Here is a 17,018-nt window from a genome sequence, read left to right on the forward strand (position 1 = left end):
GTCCTGTTTAGCTAACACATTTAATGATTATTTTGTTGAAGTAGGTTCAAATAATAGTGATAACCACTCGCTGAGCTATATTGGGTCAGCGAATGATGAATCCATTTTCTTGAGTCCGGTGATTGACGTTGAAGTGATTTCAACCTTCGCAGGGTTAAACAACAGTGTTAGCACCGACGCCGATGGTCTAAAAATCAAGCCTGTGAAATTTGTACTGGATTTAATATCACCATGCCTAAGACACATCTTCAACCTCTGTTTGTCTCAAGGCCGATTCCCCAAGCGAATGCAGATAGCTAAAGTGACAGTTTTGCACAAAAAAGGGAATAAAAACGATATCGCGAACTACAGACCTATATCTGTGTTGTCCGTTTTTTCTAAAGCGCTGGAGAAGATAATATTAAACAGAATGTTGAATTTCAGCAATAAGTACGGGATACTGAACTCTGCACAGTTTGGTTTTCGCAAACATCGATCAACGGAACTTGCTCTATTGACACAAAAAGAGTTTATAATGAAAGCGTTCGAAGAAAAACAGCTTTAGGAATTTACGTAGATTTTTCCAAAGCTTTTGATTGCATAGATCACAATATACTTTTAAAAAAGTTGGAAATATATGGTTTCCGTGGAACTGCCCTCTCACTTTTAAAATCTTATTTGGCTAGCCGTAGACAGTTTGTTCAACTTGGGCCCTATCTTTCTGACACCAAGTCAATCTTATCAGGCGTGCCTCAGGGTAGCATCCTGGGGCCATTTTTATTTAATATATACGTAAATGATATTGTTGACATAGACGACCAAGCCAAATTTGTCATTTATGCAGACGACACGACATTACTTTTTTCGGCGACTTCGCCTAATCATTTAATTGACCAGGCAAACAGAGCGCTTATAAGGCTTGAAGAATGGTCTGAACGAAACAAGTTAACAGTAAATGCCAATAAAACTAAAGCTATTCTCTTTCGTCCGAAAAATAGAAACGTGTTTATCAATGAAGATATCAGATATAATATTTCAGTAGTTGATATCGTTAACTCATTTAAAATACTTGGTGTCGTTTTCACAGAACAGATGTCATGGGACGCCCAGGTAGATTACATTGTACACAAGTTGTCACGTGCTGCTGGCTTGACTAATATCAACAAACACACCTTCCCTACTCAAGTTAAAGTTCTTATATACAATGCACTGTTTCACTCGCACATAAAATATTGTCATTTGGTGTGGGGAACGACAACCCTAAGAAACATGCATAAAATACATCGACTGCAGAAAAAAATGTTAAGAATTATATCTAACGTTCCTTATGACCATCCATCTCTTCCACTTTTCCAGAAACATAACATAATGGCGATTCATGATATGTACGCTTATCACTTAGCTTTAGCCTATAAAAAGGAAATACGTAACAATGTCAGCTTTTTGAGAGAACTGGCTTGCCTGCAAAGAAAGGAAGTGCATTACCCTACTCGTAACTCAGACATATGGAGCGAATTTCAATGCCGCACAAATTATGGTGAGCAGATGATTCAATGTCGCCTTCCAAAATTGTTAAACTTACTGCATAAGCATGATTTTCAACTCGAACAGTCATCGAAAGATGACGTCAGAGTAGTTTTATCAGCGACTGAACCTGTTTGTCTTTGATATGCTATTTGAAGCCTTCAAAGTTGTTATCTTGATGTACTACCTTTGTGACGGGAATTGATTGCGATTGTTTTTCTTTTGTGTAAAAACTCAATTTTTTAATGTTTTGCTGTCTTTTCTTCTTCTTTTCTGTGTGCGAGAGTTTGACACTGCTGCTATTATTACTGTCACTGCTGCATTGCTGACACTGCTATTATTACTACTGCTATATAGAAAGGAACTGGTCCTTTTTTGTTGTTTTACTTTGCCTGATCATACTGCGATCTCGCTTTTCTTTTTTTGTTACCGACTTTCTGTTCATGTGCAATAAGGGGCTGGTTCTTATCAATTTTTTTATGCGCTATCATTGAACGCGATGTCTCGTCGAATGTACTTCTATTTATTTTATTTTACTGTTTTTGTGGACGCTACACTGCTCTGCCTATGTATATTTACTTTGTATTTTTTATGGGGGGGTGGGAGCTCGTCAAGCCGATTGCTCGGCTTTTTCTCCGTGCCTCCCCCATCACTTTGATGGAAAATAAAGGTATTATTATTATTAAGAACCCCGCCGGGGTGGCGCAGTGGTTACGGCGCTCGACTACTGTTCCCAAGGACGCGGGATCGAATCCCGGCCTCGACGGCCGCTTTTCGATGGAGGCGAAAAGCAAGGCGCCCGTGTACTGTGCGATGTCAGTGCACGTTAAAGAACCCCAGGGGGTCGAAATTTTCAGAGTCCTCCACTACGGCGTCTCTCATAGCCTGAGTTGCTTTAGGACGTTAAAACCCCACAAACCAAACCAAACCAAAATAAGAAGAATAAGATTGGGATGGAGCGCATTTGGCAAGCACTCGCAGATTATGACCAGCAGCTTACCAGTATCGCTCAAGAGGAAAGTGTACAACACTTCATCTAACCTTTACTCACCTATAGGGCGGAAACGTGGAGGCTAACGAAGAGGATTTGACAAGTTGAGGACAACGCAGAAGGCTGTGGAACGAAAAATGGTAGGGGTAACGTTAAGAGATAGGAAGCGTGCAGAGTGGGTCAGAGAAATAACTCAAGTTACCGACATTCTAGTAGAAGTCAAGAAACAATGGGCATGGGCAGGATATATAGTGCAAAGAAAGGATAACCGATGGTCCATGTTGAAGGTAGCGCGAAAAACGGGGACGAAGAGTAGAAGGACACAACACGAGCGCTTTTTCACAACTAAACTTTTTATTGAAAAACACGGAATATATACAAATCTCGCGAAACTAAAACACAAGAAACAAAAGTGATAGCATCAAGTACAGGAAAAGTGTAGGGCATGATACAGCTGGTGGGGGTGCTTACTGACTAAAATAAGATGTAAAAACAAAAGCACAAAAGCCTCATAGTCACGAAGACTTACCAAAAAAGATGAAGGAAGCGACGGGAGATGTTAGTTCCATGTGTGGTCTAGATATGCGAGTTCTTTTTGTGTTAGAGCAATCGACGGTGCGCTTATGCATGTACTCACTTGTCTTGATATGTAAAAAGCCTCCGTGATTTCACGCTGAAGTCGTTCCTTATGAGTTGACAATATTTCTGCTTCCTCGTAAAGGGGCTCACATTTTTTCTTGCACAACGGCTTACACTCCGGCTTACAGTACGGCTTACAATCTTGACATCCCTGGCAATGGTCAACCAAAAGCAAGGACTTTGACCCTGATAGCGATTTTTCGTGTTCCTTTAGCCGTACATTTACACAACGTCCTGTCTGACCTATGTAGGTCTTTCCACAGGAAACTGGCAGCTCGTATACCACCACCGTTTTGCAAGGAATGAACCCTGAAGCATGGCATACTTTAGATCTTTTCTTATTTTTGTTTTGTCCGTTCCGATTAGCCATCATTCTGCCTACTAAGCCACACACTTTCTTGAGCTTGTTTGGAGCGGAAAAGATTACCTTTACACCATAGCGCTTGGCCACGTTGCTGAGATTGTGTGAAAGTCGATGCTTGTATGGTATCACCACCTTTTTATTTTTTGCCTTATCGTCTGATGACTTCTTTGGTGCGTTACCTTTCACCCAGCGGATAAGTTTATCACATGCGAACCTGATTGCGCTGTCCGGATAACCTGATGTCTTTATTCTACTCACCTGTTAATGAAAGCTTTTCACCATGTCGTGGATGCAAGATTTTACCAGGACTGAACGCAGACAAGAAAGAACAATTCCGTTTTTTACAAGTTTCGAGTGGCCTGAGGCGTTATGTAGTAAGGGTTTGATTGATCTCGGATGATAGCGCCAGCAAACATGACTGTGGTTGAAGGATATCAGCAAATCTAAAAACTGCAATTTGTCTCCGGTTGGCAACTCAAAAGTAAAATCGAGACCTTTCCCACATTCTCGGAAGACCTTTAAAATGTTCACAACGCTGTCTGTGAAGCGTGCACCTTCCACAAACACTAGGTAATCATCCACATATCTAAATACACGGGAACACATGCCATTTAGATTTTCTTCAAGACATCTGTCCACGCTACAGAGAAAGATGTCTGCGAGAACAGGTGCCACACATGAGCCAATACATACACCGGACTTCTGTATGTATGTTTTGCCTTCCCAAGCAGCATGGGCGGACTTGAGGTAAAACGAAAGTAATTCGGGAAAAGACTCCACCGGGATTCCTGCACTATTTCTGAAACTTAACTCATCATTAGATTCAAAAATACAGTCCTTCACACTATGCATAAGGGCTGAGTGGGGTAATGAATAAAACAGGTCAGTAACATCAATGCTAAAGGCTCTGCAGCTGCCAGGATTAGACTTCATCAGCACATCTACCAGTTTGTCAGAATTTGGAACTAAAAAAGGGTCATTAATATAGAGGCCAGATAGGAACTTGAAAAGACAGCTCGAGATGACATGTTGCCAAGTGTTCCTTTCTGTAACGATAACACGGAAAGGGATATCTGGCTTGTGTGTTTTCGCCGAAAAGAAGATATCTAAATGCGTGCTCTTCGCGTTCGAGACAGCCGTTGCAAGACTATTCAAGTTCATGCCTTTAAGTAGCCCAATAGCCTGCTTTCTGATTTTCGACGCTTTCACGTCTACAGCGTTGAAACTCTTTTCAATGGCCGCCTGCCCTTTGGCCGCATACATGCTCTCAGGAACAACAACGAAGAACCCTTCTTTATCCGAAAGACCTACATAGGTCAGACAGGACGTTGTGTAAATGTACGGCTAAAGGAACACGAAAAATCGCTATCAGGGTCAAAGTCCTCGCATTTGGTTGACCATTGCCAGGGATGTCAAGATTGTAAGCCGTACTGTAAGCCGGAGTGTAAGCCGTTGTGCAAGAAAAAATGTGAGCCCCTTTACGAGGAAGCAGAAATATTGTCAACTCATAAGGAACGACTTCAGCGTGAAATCACGGAGGCTTTTTACATATCAAGACAAGGGAGTACATGCATAAGCGCACCGTCGATTGCTCTAACACAAAAAGAACTCGCATATCTAGACCACACATGGAACTAATATCTCCCGTCGCTTCCTTCATCTTTTTTGGTAAGTCTTGTTTGCTTTCGTGACTATGAGGCTTTTGTGCTTTTGTTTTTACATCTTATTTTAGTCAGTAAGCACCCCCACCAGCTGTATCATGCCCTACACTTTTCCTGTACTTGATGCTATCACTTTTGTTTCTTGTGTTTTAGTTTCGCGAGATGGGTATTTATTCCGTGTTTTTCAATAAACAGTTTAGTTGTGAAAAAGCGCTCGTGTTGTGTCCTTCTACTCTTCGTCCTCGTTTTTCGCGCTACCTTCAACATGAACCAGATTCAACTCGCCCAACTTTCAACCTTACTAACCGATGGTCGCTTAGGGTAACAAACTGGATTCCAAGGGAAGGAAAGCGTAGCAGGGGGCGGCAGAAAGTTAGGTGGGTGAATGAGGTTAAGAAGCTCGCAGGGGTCAAGTGGATGCAGCTAGCACAGAACCAGGTTAACTGGAGAAATATGGGAGAAGCCTTCGCTCTCTAGTAGGTATAGTCCGGCCAATGATGATGATGGTGATGAGGAAGTGGGTGTGGGGGCTGACGGCATCGACGGTTCCAGCGGCCTACATGCCAAGGCATGGTCCCCACTGGTTTCTGCTTCGGTTCCGTGGTTGAGGCATTCCCCGTCTACGGTACGAGCAACTCTCTCTATAACACACTCTCATACTGTGCAGTAAACGTCATTCTCTTCATCAAGTTCCATCTGCAACGCACTGTTCAGCTGAGCGGCGAACATCATCCTTACGAAGTTCCATCTGTGCCACTCCCTCATTTAACGTGGCTAAATATCGCAAACATACGGCAACTGGCCGAGTGCGGCTTAGGTTTGCTAGTGTAATTTTGGGCCAATCTACCAACCAGCATGACATAAATCGCAGGGCTTTCATATTACTGCACCTGAGCAGAATTAAGTGTGCTTGGGAATTTCCTTGGAGGGAGGGGGGGGGGCAGTTTTTGCAGTGGACTATCTAGGATGCAAGCTGTGCCACGGGTTTTTCTCAAAGTTGGGAAATCATATAAATCCTTGCAGCTCATTGACCTTTTCTGGGGTTTCTAATCTGTATTGGTTCTGTCATTTTCATCTGCATGTCTAATTTGTTGGCAGCAAATACACACTACTTTCAGTTCATTCTTAGTTTGTCATGCTTTATCGTATGTAATACAATTCCTGCAGTTTTGGTCTGTTCAATATTCTTGCTATATACCGTGACATTTTCTGAAACATTGCTTATTTCTTCTCAGTACTTGAGTGCTCTCCTGCTTCTGTGTTGCTTGAAGTAGTCTCAAAAACACTTGAGCCTTTGCTGTCTACAGTATCGGCTAAAGGTTATGCAACAGGACCTCAAAGTTCCTGCTGATGATACTACAGAAGTGGGTCCTGTTGTTGCTTGGACCATTTGCATTGGGTATCATTATTCTGATGGCTTTGTTGGTATGCCTCAAGTTCATACAGAGCCGGATGCCGTTAATTCTGTTGGGAATGGCTACAATAAACTACACTCAAGATAGCCGTCTTCGAACTGGTTCTGTGACAGCAGTTTCCGCTTCCCCTTTGTTTCATATGTGTGCAGTATCTATCTTAGGGCTTGTGCCATTGGTTGCATATTGTTCATGTGCAGTTTCCTTTAGAAGACCTTCAATTTTTTGCCATCAAATGAAGCATTTGTCACAGTTTAGTTTCAGGCGGTAACGTCTCACATTGAGGCCAGGGAGCTGCGTCAAACTGGAATTATACTCGTATGCGTCAAAGGAAAAGTGGCGGCCGCAAACTCTTAACTCCTGGCGCTTGCCCGACGATGACAGCCCGATGCGTTGGAGACAGCTTTCCCGCTTGACACCTTGTTTTGTTGGGACACGATGTCGCATTGTGACATCTTTTCTGTCCTCGCCTTAAAGCCAACAACAGAACAATGCTGGTTCATTCCGAACCAGAAACAAAGCAGCACCAGTTGGTATCCCGAGATTTATAAACAAACAACCGGATAACACGTGCTTTCGCGAGCTGACAGATCTCTCTTGGCCTGAAGTGTTCTGTTTCCATCAAGATGCACGCAGAACTTTTACCTTTTTATTTTACAATAATAACCAACGAATAAAATATTACTTCAAAATAGAATAGTGCTCATTTTCTATATCACCATCATCATCCTGACTATTAGCAACTCTAATGAACGACAGGGGGCGCTGCGAAGTCTGGCTACACTGGGCAAGATGGTGGCGGTATCGAGGTCTGCGCGCAACTCGTCCCTTTAAAATGTATTGCTTTTCCTAGCTTTTGACGAAATTTGAGGTGTTTTGAGAAGATTGGTTGCGTTTGTGACGGTTCACGCTTCATTCTGACATGCCCCAAGTGCCCCACGGACAATCAGACCGAAGTTCAGGCGCCGGCGTCGCTGGAGATCTTTAGGAAATTGTGATCAGCTGACGAACGTGTTTATGAAATCTGCCGTGGAGAAAAGCGACGTGTTACTGCATCGCCGATGCTTCGACGGAAGCACGTTGACACTGCACTGTGTTTACATACTACTACAGGTAAAGACCTAAACGATTTCGCAATTATTCAGCGTGAATGGAAAGGCGCCATGGTCATCTTACGAGCCTCCGGTCGTCGAGCTTCTTGCCGCTGGTTTTTTTCCCAGTCAGCGGTATGTTTTCGTTTCTAAGAATAATATATGAAGCTATTAGTGACGAGAAGGGTCACCATGATTTTAAACTAATCTTGTTTTTGACGAGATTTAGCTTGTTCACGATAGTGCAGTTTAAATTACAGCGCATTTCACTGAACTAGTGCAACAATTCTTTCACGATTGACGGTGCCGCTTGCATTGCTAGGTGTCAATTTGAGGACGCAGGTGTCTTGCGTTTGCGTGTTATGTCGCTACGCCGACTGTCTGTGTGACGTGTGCATTTGCTTTCCTCGAGAGTGCGAGCGTCATAAGTGATGCCTTCGAAAAGCGTGCGTGCTGCATCGCCTCTTTCGCTTGTATATTTACATCTAGGCTACCGGATATTATAAACTCGTTCTCTAGTGAGGCCCTCGGAAATTTTGGCTCCCTCAGGCACGTGATCGAGAAGCTTGTTAGTATAAATTCCGTATTGTGTCGTATTCACACGCTGCTCGGCCCGCCTGGCTTGTGTCTACCTGTCGATGATGTACTTCCAACCCAGTTACAAGGTTAAAAAAAAGTTGCTAAGAAAGTTGTTAAAAGGGCAGACAAGAAAGTAAACCCCCAGGCAGCACACCAACATCGCACCAACCCCGGCCCAACGTCGACAAAAATTGGTACCAACATTGGCGTAACACTGGTTTTTTGAGAAATTACTACATTTTTATATATTGGTCCGGCTTATATGCCAACATTGCACCTGTCTTGGCACTGCCAACATATGCTATCAGCTGGCCGTGCCCCTTGTGTCACGTATTGGCATGCCACTAGTATTCATTGGCCCATTTTGCATTGGCAATAAACCGGCCGTGCCACTAGTACCAGATATTGGTATTTATTGGCATGCAACAAGTATTCATCGGCACACGTGGCACTGGCACTGCCACTGTTAAGCCACCTTTAGCCATTCAGTTATTTCACCTTTGCCCTTACTGCTGCCAATTGCTTAACTGTCACTCTGACAATTGTGGCTTTCTTATGCAGTCATTTCCCAATACCACCTTGCATGTCATCTCTCTAAGAAGCCATAAAAACCATGCAATTAAACGAGGCAAGCAAAATATTTTCCGAAAATATTTTATTGAGAGCTCATTACATGTACATGCCACAAGGACATCAGAGGGCCAAAAAGCAGTGCAGGAGGCATTCGGTACAGGGCTAATATGGGAGAGGCTAGTAGGTGTAATTGGAAACAGGGCACTAAGCAGCACATGACCAGGTAGTGCAGGTAGAGGTGATGGGGTGCAGTGTGCATTGCTCATGATGGAAGGGGCTAGAGATGTTGAGCAGGGTTGATGCACTATAGCCTTGTAGTGCAAGAGGTGTTGCAGGAATAGGAGGCTGAGCATGGGTGCATTCCAGGTCAGTGTCCACCATGGATGGAAAATGGCAGTGGATTGTGTAGCATGATAGCATGGCAGTTGAGCATGATAGTTGGCAGTGAAGGGTCAATGGATCAAGTGATGAGGTTGAGGGGGCGGGGGAAGCGCATGGCCCAGGTAGTAAGCTGGGCACCCCGCAGGAAACAACCATTCAGGAACAGTTTGTTGAGGAGATTGGCCCGTGGGTGTTACAAATGACATCTGCACAGAAAACAAGCATATATCACCATAAAATTTAAACTCACCTTCTCTACACTTATTCAAACACATATTTGAAGTCTGGGTGCTCTATACGATTGAGTACAAAATACAGAACCCCGCTATAGTAAAGCCTGATATAGTAAAGTGAAACTGAAGTCCCAGTTCATCTTCCATAGACAACTGTACATTTTCCCCCTTTATAGTGAAGATGTTTTTGGTAAAAAACGGTTAAAGTGCTTCTGGCCATGGCGACGACTCCCGCGCACTACCTAGAGTCGCGAGGCCAAGACGTTTTGTATATGAAAACAGAACAATAACCCCGAGTGTTCGTTTAGGTGGCTTTACTACTAGCCGTAGCAGCAGTCAGAAGACGCCTACTTTACAGAAGCCTTGGAGCCGTGAGGGAAAGGTCGCAGTGCGAAGAAGAAAAAAGTAAAGCTGTCTACAAACATAGCAAGGAGGCGTCGCGTTCCATTCAGAAAGTAAAAGAGTAAAAGCGCAGCAAGAAATAGGGAAGGGAAAGAAATGGGTCAACATTCACTGCAATCTGCAGTACAAATCATGAGGCAGTGGTGGCAGAAAGTGGAGGTGCAGCGAGTAAGGTTTTACAGCACTTGAGTGCCATGCGAATTTATCATTTATTGCCTTTTAAAAGACAGAAAGAGCAAAAAGAGACACCATGTTCATGCAAGGCTTTAGTTTTTAGATGAAATCGAACTTGGTTGCATTCGTAATCACGTCTTCATGCTTCAGAGGTACTTCCACAAGATGTAGAGAAATTTTATAATGAAAAAATCACACTAAGAGATGATAAAAGCGAGATGGAAGGTATTCAGGTTTTTTTTTTCATTAAGCAAGAAGACGTGTTCAGTAAGTGCCTATTAACTACTAGACAGCACTTTCAGGACCATGTCATCACAGACCACTGATACAGTAAAGACCACAATATAGTAAATATTTTCGCTGGCCTCAGTGGCTTTACTATAAAGGGGTTCTACTGTATATATTGAAGGCCTATTGCCACACATTCTTCTATTAGAGCACTTTGCGACAAGTTGCTGGGCCTGCAAGGGCATGCATCTTATAACGTAGGGATAATAAACATATATGCAAAATAATATCCATTCCAGATACAAAAGAAAGATATTTGTAAGAAAAAACCTGCTTCCGGCAAACCGATAACTTCAGGTGGATGCTTAGTTTTCATATAGAATTACAGTTCCAGAAAATATGACGGTTCAGGCTCCACAACTTTCAATTTTTAAAATATTCTTAAACATTCCTGCAATAGACAATATGGATTACTAAGCATGCAAAACTGGATATTAAAGAACACATTAAAGAATATTTTTCTGGAGTACACCAGTTACAGGCACGCATACATTACTGCGGCCGGAATGAAGAAATAATTGCCCTGACAGAATCAATCAAGCTATCTTCAATCAGCTAACTGAGAGAGATGTGTACATCGCAGATATTCTCTAGGCTGCGCACGCATATAATATTCTCAAGATAACCGTACCATTTCAAGTTCCAGCTTTTTAGTTTTCACAGCTTTATTGCTTGCTGCATTCTACTATAAACAATTGCCTTACTTGTAATGTACCAAGGAATAGTTTTCATACAGTGCTCATTATAAATTAAAGACACCAGAACAACATGCACCCAAACAAGGAAAGAAGAACGGGACAGAGCGCCATTCACAACTGATTTATTGTGCAGAATAAAGTACATATATATCTCACTGCAAGCACATGCGCAAGGAACCCATTCAGCGTCATGTAGTTTAAGATAAGATATGTTCAAGAAGCCCATGCCTCATACCATAGCCTCTTTCTCTGAGAAATCATTTCTTGAACATAGCTTATCTTAATCTACAAGATGCTGAATGTGTTCCTTGCGCATGTGCCGGCAGTGAGATATATATGTACATTGTTCTGCACAATAAATCAGTTGTGAGTGGAACTCTGTCCCGTTCTTTTCTTGTGTGCGTGCATTGTTTTGGCGCCTTCAGTTTATAATAAATAAACACCAACAAGCCCAACAAGAAGTTCTAGTAATCATACAGTGCATGCTTGTTCAGCTAAAATTATTACAGTCAGCCTGCAATGAGCAATCGAGCACATACTAGAAATTTACTTCGCATAGGCAGGAAAATGTTATGCTAGATCTGAGTACAATGATACCGTACTTCCTTATCAGCTAGCACCCTACCAGCTATGCATTTTCCCTCATCACAGCTAATCATATGGCCATACCATCGACAACCTTCCACGTGCAAGATTATATTCAGTTAGGCATACCTGGGTGATTTTATGTCCAGGTACCAGGTGTGATGATCGGGCATCTGATTTCTTCAAACCAATTCATAGTAGTTGTTGGTATAGAGAATAGTAATCTGCCTGAATATCTGAGGCCAAATATTATTTCATTGCTTAAGCACACCTTAAAATATAATGCATGATGTGACTTTGGGATCATAAAAAAACGATACATCTAGCATGATAGTGATTTTTCACTTTCACCCTATCACATTTTCCTTGAAAAACCAGTTTAATCCTGAACTGAAAAGTTGTTTCGCACACATTTTATATTTCAGTATCTATAAAATGTTGATATTTTGTGAATATATTTCAAAATCAAAATTTCTCAACAACCTCACAAATTATTTTTTTTTCAAAAAATGGACAATATTTTGTACTCAAATTAAAAATAAGATTGTGTCTGGAGAAATAGTATTGTTTGCAGAACAAAACAGCACAGACGCAAAAAAGCACACATATCGCTCAAATTTAATGTGCTATACACGAACTGAGAGTTCACCTAAATTTACAAGTACAATAAGCCTTGAGTACATGGACTCGACAGCACCGGGCTGTATGAGCGTTGAGTAAGCAAGGTCATCATTCTCGACACAGCTGATGTCTACATGAACTCGCTTTCTAGTGAGTAAGTATCGTAGCAGAGCGTAGCATCGAGATTCGAAGTTATTGTGCAAGTTCTTACTCGTATTTGATCCCATTGACTTTTACTATCGAGAGCTTCGATTATTTTTTATCGTTGATGAGCGCTAAAAAGCATTCATTTCGAGTGACGCTCGTCGCCGCTCCAGAGGCTTTTTCCTATCCCAGAATTCCCCATAACTATACTCCCTGACTGGACAGCGTCTACATGCATAACTAGACTCCCTGACTGGACTACGTCTACATGCCTTTAGATAAGCGGGTCAAGCGAATTAACTACCCCCTGAAATCGAGTTAACGCGACCCGCTCCGCCGCCTATTTTACTCGACCCGACTGTGTATACATGAACCCACCAACTGGTTTTTCACTCGACAGACGTACTCGACCCAATTCTGCCGAGTTCATGTATACAGGGGTAGAACGCACTTGTAACAAGTAACAATGCTGCTAAGAATCCAATCTGCTTTCTTCTGGCGCATCCAGTTTTCTAAAAAAATATCTTGTCTGACAAAGGAGGATATTTCGAGTTAAGCAGCTAAGCAACACAAGATCCATATGCTTGCTCTAACGCATGACTCCTCAGTGCACTTACAGTTGCAATTTGCTTGGTCATGTGGCAGTTCACTAAACCGTCTGACTAGATATGACAATCAAAACAAACATCGGGGGATCATTTCTACTTTTATCAAGACATGCAAAAGCTTTTTTGTTGTTGACATAGCATTCAGAGACTGCGGGAGTTTGGCAGTTTTATACGTCTTATTTCGTTTGGCAGTTGCAAGGGGATGTAGAAAAAGAAATATGAGTAAGGAATATAAGGGGTGACAACATCCCGAAATGAAACTAATGGAACAATGATGCACACAGCGTATCTTAAATGGCGTCAGTGGTAACATCAAACACAGAAAATCGTCCTTGAGTATGACAAATTTGACGCCCAGGAGGTGAGTTGGTTGTGGGCAGGTAGTTGGAAGAGGGCAGTCCCCCTGAGAGGTAGGCGGCAAGATCACTGCCACCCATTATGGGGAAAGCCCTGGCAAGCATGCAGGCAAAGGTGCACATATATAAGAGCAATAAATGCACAAGGAATGCACGGCTGAATGAGCAGCTGCACTAATAATTTCCTTTTGTCTTTCAGCCCACCCCTCCTGCACTGTAAGCAAGTCTGCTCTATTTTCCGAACACAGCATATGCAAAAACAATGTTCTCTAAAATTTACAAAATTTGAACGAGTATTGCATGATGATCTTTCTGCAAATGTCTTGCTCTAGGGTTACAGAATAAATTCATTGCAGCTACGAATAAAGCGAGATGGGAGCTAATGGCGAATCTCAATGGCTTGGGGAGAAAATTATTTAAAATTGTCACTTTGAGCAAAGTAAATAGCCTGGTTTAGATCAAAGTAATATTACATCTACATGGCTGAAGCCAGTGTAGGCAACCAGAAATGTACAAGCAGTCAGTAACTGCATGTCTGTATGAACAAATACATACAGTGCAGGCAGCAGTAATGAAGGGAGAGTGGAAGGCAAATAGCCTGAGCAATACTGAATGGCTTTCTTCTCTGCAACCTCAATACAGGCTTCCTGCGAATTCTTGTAATGCAAGCATAATCAAGTATGCTAAATATTCCATCACTTAAAGCACCTGCAATCCCGTGTTACGCAAATGACAACTACTTCGTAAGTTCAACAAGCTATGTCTGTTATTGTGCTATTACACCACAGGTTCACTCAATCATGCCTCAACTTGAAATAGTCACATACTGTTGAAATAAAGCAATGAAATATAGCACCAGCTATTAAAGCACTGCCAGGGACTTGAAGGATATTATTTTCTGCATACTGGTGGGCAAAACTTCTGAACAAGTAAGCCTTGCGCTAAAAAGCCAGAAAAAGTCATATAGCATGCAATCATATAGCAAAACGCCAGCAGAGCATTTAAAGCCTTTATATAATGCAAAGCAAAGGCAATGTGTCATACCTACCGAGGCAATGTTTCCTTACACACAGCATGTTTCATGGCAAGGCTCCCACAGTTGTTGACAGGTTTGCAGCACCAAAATGTTGACGATGTTGTCTGCCTCACATTCAGGCAGCACCCCTTTGATGGCAGATGATTGCTTGTGCAAAAGCAGTGCGATGATACAAGTGGAGCAGCTGGACTGCGGGCGTTATAGAGCAAAGAGCCCTAAATGCAAGGAAAGAAAATCTCCATTAAATCGATGCCTCTAAATCATGATAACAGCATACCACGGCTCTTCTCTGTTTAGTTAATCTATAATTTCAATTGAAAGCTGTCTCAAAACATGGACTAATTGCAACTCTATGTTACACATGGTATAACATAGCTGTGCCAGGGCGGTGGGGCGATCAGTTAGCATAACGACCGGAAAATGCATACTGATATTTCATGCAGTCTTGATGCTGGAGCAAAGTGTCATGGTGCGAAGAACAAAATTAAAAGCAGGCACGGGCGCTAAACGTGTGCTACACAACCGACGCGACTAGAGGTGTGCACGGGCATAAATTTTGAGCCCGACCCGGGCCTCATGCTACAAACCCGAACCTGGCCTGGAACTGAAATTGCCTGAGCCCACCCAGCGCTCACACTTAAGGCTCCGGCCCTGCTGGAGATGCTATAACAGACCAGTTGCAAAACCTACAAGTCGGCTTCCCTGTGAGGTAGGAATTCGTGCACAGTGGCGACAGAACCTGATTCAGGGATAATAGTTAGGTGCAGTACATGCATCTACCACAGTCCACGCTGCTTGGGATGCAGTTCCCCACGCACAGGCCATTGTCAGAGAAAGGTTTTTGGGCATTCTTAACGCTGGAATAAAGGGAGGAGCACTGTCACCCTAGGGGTGAAGAAAGAAAATTTAGAAAAGGGACACTAACCGGAGAGGGTAATAGTGGGGCGACAATGCGCACGCGAATAATACTGTGACGAATGGGCAAGAGGTGCGGGAATTACCCTACCCGTCAGGCGATGTGCTAGCACTGTACCCAACTATTACCCCAAAGTCTATGCCGCCATTGTGCAGGAATGTCTGCCGCACCGGGAAGCTGACGTGTAGGTTTTGCAACTGATCTATTGCAACTGAAGCAACGATACAGAAAGAAAAAAATAGGCGACAATCCCTGGCGAAGCATCGCGCGACGACGACGCCAACGCCTGTCGTTGCCGCTGGTGCACATCGCACAGAGCGAAGGACCTCAGCGACAGAGACGCGTTTTCAGCCTTGCTTTGTTAGCGCCGCCTCCTCGTTTGGTAAATGAGTACAGTTACGCTATATCCAGTTTCTTGCACTAAACAGCAACACTGATGAAATTTCTTGAAAAACGTCGAGCCCCCCCCCCCAAAAAAAAAAATAAAAATAAATGGTCCCAGCGCAGCGGCGTGCTACTATACTGCGATGCAGACATGATTTAAAGCAGTGGCGTTTTTCTGCAACTTTCGAAAATTAGCAATAACTAGCCACACTAAAATTTTTTGTTTTGCAGTACTACCCTACCAAGCTTTTACTAAACCGTCTCGATGCGCTCATATATGCACGGATCAGACGAAATGAGCGTCTGCAGGATTTTCGCTCATACCGGACTAGGGAAACAAACTTTTCATGCAAAAAAGAAACAACTAAGGTGAGTACCCCGAAGCCTTTTGCGATTGGCTGCCTCGCGAGCTGGTTCCAGCATCATGAGCGATTTTCTAAAAACCCAGAACCTTGGCGACAGCGCCGAGCGGCAATGCTTTAGCGGTCCTTAGCGCACTGCGCATCGTACTGCCGCGCGACTCATGCGGTTAGCGTTTTATTGCACTAGACACGAGAAAATATGCTTTTGCCCGGACTCCGCTGACTCCGCCCGAGGTCACCCGAGGGAACCCGAGCGGCCGTGCCATGCAACGGCTATATGCCGTTCCAGCCACTGCAACGCCGTGAATATCCGAAGTTGGCTTTTAGTGCTACGATGCCACGCAGTTGTTTACTTTAGAAAATCAGTACTCTGCAAAACAGTAGCGGTTTAACTTGAAATAAGCTGCAAAACGATCGGCATCAAGTCATAAACACTTGAGAACCACTTTTGAAAAGTTAACAACGTAAGAAATATGCTAAAAGAGGACAAATCTCCCTAGCACATGGCTTACGCAGCCTGCACCAACAATGAAATGTAAGACAACGCTTGTAATTTAAAAAATGCTCAATCTAAGAGGCTAATATTTTGCTCCAATATACACAAACGCTTTATGAAATCTGAATGAAAAAATTTGAAAACTTACATGGAATATTTCTTGAAGAAAGAAGCATTTTCCGTGCGCGGTGCCACCGAACGTCGAGCCGAGCGAACGAGTGGCCGTTGGATGGACGAAAGAACGGAGCGCCCTCTTTGATACAAAATACAACTGTCGCCGTCATGCCGGCTAAGCGATTGTCGCGTCATCCTTCGAGCTTTTTAGTAATCGCCTTTTCAGCAGCAGCAACATAGATGCGCTCTGCGGCTGCTCATCTATGTAGGGCTCTGTGCCAGCAGCGAAGCGCGTGGTCGCCCTGTAGAGGCGCCTAGCTGTTTTGTTTCAACACCGAAACCTGTTCAAGTTATATTTTGTGAATGCTGTGTTCCACTACGAATAGTTTGCTCACTTTTAGGATACC

The 17,018-nt window shown here is 43.1% G+C and overlaps 1 long non-coding RNA gene across 1 annotated transcript; it reads right to left on the reverse strand.

Annotated features, from left to right (window-relative positions):
- Positions 1-8,966: 8,966 nt before the first annotated feature.
- LOC146187558 (uncharacterized) lies at positions 8,967-16,718 on the reverse strand. The gene is made up of 3 exons (XR_014707938.1): positions 16,646-16,718; positions 14,352-14,554; positions 8,967-9,400 (listed from the first exon to the last, which is right to left on the reverse strand). It is a non-coding gene; the product is annotated as an uncharacterized LOC146187558 (long non-coding RNA).
- Between the last annotated feature and the right edge of the window lie 300 nt (positions 16,719-17,018).

This window comes from Amblyomma maculatum, chromosome 6 (assembly GCF_055883805.1).
Source record: "Amblyomma maculatum isolate TAMU_Amacu chromosome 6, ASM5588380v1, whole genome shotgun sequence".
NCBI lineage: Eukaryota > Metazoa > Arthropoda > Arachnida > Ixodida > Ixodidae > Amblyomma > Amblyomma maculatum.